Source organism: Lathyrus oleraceus, chromosome 5 (genome assembly GCF_024323335.1).
Source record: "Lathyrus oleraceus cultivar Zhongwan6 chromosome 5, CAAS_Psat_ZW6_1.0, whole genome shotgun sequence".
In the NCBI taxonomy this organism is placed as follows: Eukaryota; Viridiplantae; Streptophyta; class Magnoliopsida; order Fabales; family Fabaceae; genus Lathyrus; species Lathyrus oleraceus.
The window spans coordinates 408,503,950-408,510,826 of record NC_066583.1 but is presented as its reverse complement, the minus strand read 5'-3'; positions in this window follow the sequence as shown (position 1 = coordinate 408,510,826).

Sequence of the window (6,877 nt, the reverse complement as noted above, 5' to 3'; positions counted from 1 at the left end):
TCCTCTAATTGTTGTTACTTCTACTTTTACATTTTTCCCGCATTTTACTGCTTTCCTAGCTAGAAGACCTCGATAGGAGGCAAGGTTTGAGCCCCTTGGTGGCATTTTACTTTGAGATACATGTCTTGTGTTTTGTATTCATATCCCTGCAGGTAGCGCGGTTCCTTCGTCAAGGACTGCCTTTTTTCCCTCGAGCATCCCAAACCCTAAAACCCAAAGCAACACGTTAACTCCTTCTACTACAGGCGAGTAAGTCTCCAAAGGTCGAGCATCCGGTAGATTGCGTAGTGACGTCGTTCGTCCAAAACCCAATCCATAACCCCGTAGTTAGCCGAACTACGTTTTGCTCTGATTCTCAGGCCAGATGAGATACGTAGGCATAAGACGCGATGTCTTAGCGACCACACATCCCCCCAACCCATAGGTCAGCCGAGCTACGAAGACTCTGATTCTTATATTCAGATGAGATACGTATGCAGTGGATGCGACATCCGCGCGAGTCATTTTCATTTAACCCTTTTTTTTTTGGTAAACAGCACAAGATAAACCCACACCCTTTAGACAAGAACTACAAAAGTGGATCCCGTAGAGTACTACGGATGCGTAGGGGTGCTAATACCTTCCCTTCGCATAACCGACTCCCGAACCCAAGATTTGGTTGCGAGACCCCGTCTTGTCCTTTCCTTTTTCAGGTTTACTTCGAGCGTTTCCTTTCCCTCCTTTGGGATGAATAACGCACGGTGGCGACTCTTCTGTCTTTTTCTTTTGCCGGTTGTTTTTTTTTCGCACTGTATTTTTTAGGTTGCGACACTATCCACAACAATATTATCTTGAATGAATCACCCTATCTCTCCTCTTCGAATAAGGATTGAAGAAATTACGCGTTTGCAACCGCGGGAATAATCTCACTCTCCAACAAACAATGAAGAAATCAATTCAATTCATACAATGTCTAACAATTATAAATGGTAATGCGGAAGCACGAAGATCACTAAGGACTTTTCCGGTTGTAGCTTGGTTAGGTTAACAAACAAGGGTCATTTCTAAGGCCATTGAAAACGAAATTGCCGATGCAAAAGAGACATTCACTGTACACTATTCACACATCTCAACTTCGTTCCATTTGTTTCTCATTTGAAACCTTCACAACTCTTATTTCACAACTCAATTTTTGTTTTTCACTATTTTTCTTCCAAGCAAGCATTCATTTTCTTTTCTCTATTTTTTTTTCTTTCACATCATATTTACAAAACAGATGTTTCTCTTTTCTATTTTTTTTATTTTCAATGCTTGCTCGGTTTTTCAAGAGTTGTGGCACTTACCGATTCTCTTTTTCGTTCTCCCCAACTTATTTCTTACTCACCCTAAGTGAATGCTCTTGACTTTTTACGACAAAAGAACAATTATCAAAAATTTCCGGGTTTTAAGAAAAAAAGATTTTTGACATCTCGCTTTATTTCAAGCTGAGATTCAACTGTTTAAGCTCAAAGGGGTTAACGAATACTCTCTCAGCTCACGGGTAAGTTGTATTTGGAACTGGTTGTGCTCAATAGAAAACAAGCGCCTTGATCATTTCTAATTGCTTCCACAAATTCACAATAATAAAAGACCAAGCATGAATCAAATGAATCAACCAAGTTTATTAGAATCCAGCATTTAAGTGTACAATGGAGGTTTCCTCACAATTTGTGGTTTTAAGTCCTAGATGAAACATTCAATCAATTATGTTGCAAAAAGAACAATATTCAATTACAAAAAAGAGTAAAGTTCTTAATGCATTCTAACAGTCTAACCGAAGGTAACCATGTACCTTAGCATTATTCACTTGTTTATTTTTATCATTACCATCCAAGCTCGGATGCACCTTCATTGGATACTTCTTTGAGGAGCAACCAATCTAGAAGGTTTGACACTCAATCAACCAAAAATTTATTAAACAAAAAGAAATTTAAACCAAACACACAAATTAAAAACATAAACAATACTCATTACTTAAAAATTTTAAAATGTGCATGGGGGACAAAACACCCCTAAAGTACATAACCAATACTTAAATACAACAAATCTGAAAATACAATAAAAATAAAACAAACTTAGCCCCCAAAGGACTCAGAACCCTCATCACTACCGGCTTCAGAACCGGTAGCATCATCATCATCATCCTCCTCAGCACCACCAGAAACACCAGCACCAGATGCACCCGCACCCGCCCCCTCATCGAACACAGGCCTGTCCACAGGCCAGCTAGCGTTCTACCGGAACTGCTCCCGCATCATCATTGTATGTTCTCCGGTAGGGTCACGTGCCTGCAACTGCAACAGCTGCATAGAATCATGCATGTCAACCATGGCGCGCTGAGTTGCCGCCATCCAATCCCAGTTATAGTTGTAGACAGCCTGCTGGAAAGGATCAAAACCATGAGCAAACACACCAGGACCATCAGTAGTCCCGGTATTACCAGCAGCTGCACCACTTCTTAAGTTCTTAGGCTTGCAATATTTGGCCACATATCTGTCATCAATGGCCGGCGGGATCCTTACTTGACTCCGAGAGGGTAGCTTCACCCTCGCATGTTGGCACAAAGCCATGATTAGACACGGGAAAGCAAGGGGACAGTTAACTCGTGCCCCCGACTTTAGCCCGCTCTCAATCACGGACTTCAACTCCAAAGCAATTATCCTCGCCACATCAATCTGGATATTCGTGAGGATGCAGTGAACCAGGTGTGCCACTGGGATCGGCACGGTGGAGGTGTGAGACTTGGGTTTTATGTTTATCAGAACCAACAAAAGGATCAGTTGAGCTAAGGGAATCATGTCTTCCCTATGGTATCTCATCGGAACCCCAGATGGGTTCAACTCAACTGATTTCCCTTCCAATAGTAGGGCAGCAAAAATGGAGTCGGTATCCCGGTGAAGCCTTAAATCCCGGTGGTATGCGTCTCTATCATTGGCTCCCAGATGGAGTGGTTCACCCAGTACCCGGTTGATTGCATCCCGATCGAACGCAACTGTACAGCCGGACACTCTAGTCGTCCATGTGAATGGCTCGTCATCGTTCGGTAGTGCGTTCGCGTAGAACTCACGCACTGTTTCGATGTCATAATGCTCAAGGGGAGAAATTAACCGGTCCCACTTTTTGCTGTGAATCAACCCGACAAATGTACGGTAGGTGCCTTCTGGGTTGATTATAAATCTCTTTTCCGGCAAAATCTTTCTCTTCTCCAAAGCCACATATCTAGCCGCTTGCTTTGGCCCGACAAATTTGTCGGTGTCGAATCTTATGGGCACGGGACGGGACGTGCTCCCGCCCTTTCTCTTTTTAGAAGCGTCGGACCTGGATTCCATCTGCAAAGACATAGAGAAGAAACACACAAAACCACATAACAGATTAGAAAGCAAAACAGAAAATCCAACTACTGTCATGGTCGTTGCTGCTTCGCCTAGCGAGAACCTAGCGAAGCTTCGCTACAGGTTCTCCTAGCGAAGTGGCAGCGAATGCTCGCCACTGATTCGCCTAGTGAGATGCTAGCGAATCTTACGGGTTTTTGGGTTCTTCCTTGTTAACACTGAAATTTCAGAAAAACCCAAGGTCTCATGGTATCTATTTCAGAACAAAATGATTTATCATGCAAAGGATAGTTCTAAGATACATGCAAATCTAAACCCACACGCAAAACCTAAAGATTCCCACACCACCAACTTCACCCTAAATGTCTCATGTTCAGAAATTTCAAGCAATTGGAAACAGAAAGTAATGAAGAAGGGGCAAACCTGATTTGAGATCTGTTGAATTTGAAATGCACAGGTGGTTAGGGATGCAATGCAATGCTAGGGTTTAGAGTTATTAGATGAAATGTGAGAGAGTGTTTGTGAGTGTGAGTTTAGAGTTCGTGAGTGCAACACTTTAAAAATGGTTATTGGCCCAAAAGAGTGGCCTGCTGAGAATTAAATGAGTTCTGCCACGCAGCGCTCGCTGCTGCTTCGCCTAGCGAGCAGCTAGCGAATCAGCTCGCTACTGCCTTCGCCTAGCGAACAGCTAGCGAGCATGACAACATTTGCTTTTTCAAAACAGCATTCCAAGCATATATTAGCAAGGTTTTTCAAATGGGACACCAATACAACATAAAAAAAACTGTAAATACTTACAATGTTGGGGTGCCTCCCAACAAGCGCTTGTTTAACATCGGATAAGCTCGACGGTTCGATGCTCACAGAGGAGCATCCAAGGAAAATGTGCAGCTTCCGCGATCCACTTTGTTGTTTGAGCTTCCGCAATCCATTTTGTTGAGCAAAATCCTCAAGGGCTTTGTTGTCTTCAACATGTTCTTGATGAACCTTCGATAAAATCTGATACCACCCTTTTTTGGAACTATTTGCACAACGCTCACCCATTCACCATCGGAGGTAGAACAATTCATCCCGGCCTCTACTAGTTTGACAATGTCCTTCTTTTTCAGCACTCGCATCAATTGATTCTCCTCTTTTGCGGACAAAGTATCACTAATGATTACCGGTTTAGTACAATTAACTCCAAGGAACACGTACTTCAAATTGGCTCTAGTTTTGGCTCCTCCACTTTCTTTGTCATATCCAAACCTTCGCTTGTGTCTTCATGATAAACAAGTTCTCCACAAGCTTCTAATTCATGCAACAATGCTTCCATCTCTTTTCCTTTATTTTTGGTCGGAACTTTGTATACTCCGATAAGAGATCTTTCGGAAGGATTAGAAGCATGAACCTGGTTTGCGACCTCCACTAGCTTCTCCTTGGTGGCATCGATTCGGAAAGAATCATGCTTCTCATTAGGATGCTTTTTGGCTTCAAAAAGATGGAATGCTACCTCTTCATCTTGGACCCTTACTTTCATCAAACCGTTGTCAACATCAATCATCATTCGTGCGGTTTTCATGAATGGTCGGCCAAGAATAAGAGGAGCATCATCGTCCTCTTCCATATCAATAACAATGAAATCTACCAGGAAGAAGAATTTGTCAACTTTCACTAACATGTCTTGAGCCACTCCATATGGTGCAGTTGTAGACTTATCAGCTAGTTGTAAAGTCATCTGAGTAGATTTGATCTCAACATTTCCCAGTCTTTTAACAATGGAAAGGGGAATCAAATTGATGCTGGATCCCAAGTCAATCAAGCCATTACCCGTGTAGGTGTCTCCGATGGTTACCGGTAAAGCGAATCGTCCCGGATCGGATTCCTTCCTTGGGAGAGTTTTTTGAATGATGGCACTACATCGTGCATCAAGCAATACTGTCTCTGGTTCCGTGTACCTCCGCTTTTTAGTAAGTATGTCTTTCATGCATTTTGCATACTTAGGCATTTGCTCCAATGCTTCGGCAAACGGAATGTTCACTTTCAATTGTTTGAAAATATCCATGAACCGGGCGTAATGCCGTTCATTCTCCCTTTTAGATGGAGCATGTGGATACAGAAGGTTTTGGATTGGAGTAGCGCTCACTACCTTCTTTCCTTTCGCAACTCTAGAACTCCTCGCTCTTTTCTTTTTCACTTCCTCCACTATCACTTCATCATTCTTATTTTTCTCAATTTCCACACTTTCTTTATTTTCAACTTCACCATTTTTTTTATCCTCTTCAACTTCTTCCTCACTCCATTCTCCAACTTCACCATCAACACTATCCTCTATTATTTTCTCCTCATCTTTTTTCTCATCCTCTCTTTTTTTACTCTCATCTCTCTTGTCACTCTCACTAATCAACTCCCTTCCACTTCTCGTTGTTATCGCTTTACAATACTCTTTTGGATTTGTTTGCGTGTTCGCCGAAAAAGATGGTCCGGGTTGTTGTTCCGCTAGTTGTGTAACAAGTTGACCGACTTGAGTTTCGAGATTTTTGATTGCCGCATCGGTGCTCTTTTGATTAGGCATCGACATTTGCATAAATTGTGTCAATGTCTCTTCCAACTTTGAAGTCACGACCGATGGTTGTTGAGGTTGGTAAGGATTTTGGGGAGGGTTTTGACGGCTAGAATTACCACCCCCATAACCTTGGTTATGGTAATAGTTACTCCTTAGTTGGAACCCTTGATTCCCTTAAAAGTGTTGTTGTTGATTTTGAGGATGTGGTTGATACGGTTGTTGTTGTTGTTGTTGCCTCGGTTGGTAGTCTCGTTGGTTCGCCATGTAGTTCACTTCTTCGAACCCGGGAGGTGGACAAAATCCAGTGTCATGCTCACCTTTGCAAAGCTCACAACAAGCTATTTGTTTAGCTTTTGAAGGTTCTCTCAACTCTTTTATTTGTTGAGTTAAGAGTTCCACTTGTTGTGAAATGAGTTTGTTTTGGGCAAGAATAGCATCGTTCGTCCCAAGTTCAAGCACTCACGGCTTCTTCAAAGAGTTGCCTCTAATTTGACTTTGGAGGTCATTTAGAGCCATTCGGTTGATGATATCAGTAGCTTCTTCGGCGCTTTTAGACAATAAAGAACCACCAGAGGTAGCATCCAACAAAGTCTTACAATTCGGTTGGAGGCCATTTTTGAAAATATGGATTTTAGTCAATTCGTCAAATCCGTGCCCTTTGCACTTCCGAAGCATGGATTTGAATCTTTCCCATGCCTCATTCAATGATTCGTTGGTCCCTTGTGAAAACACGGAGATTGCTGTTTTGGATTCCATGAAACGGTTGTGGGAGAAAACTCTTTCAATGAACTTCTCTTCCAACACGTTCCAATCCGTCATGACTGCAGGTGTTTGATCCAAGTACCAATATTTTGCTTTGCCGAGCAAAGCATGGGGAAATAATCTTTTGAACAACGGTAGCTCTTGAGCTTGATCAACTCCGGCCGCCAATGCTATCTCATAAAATTTGGTGAGAAAAGCAAAGGGATCTTCATGGTCCATT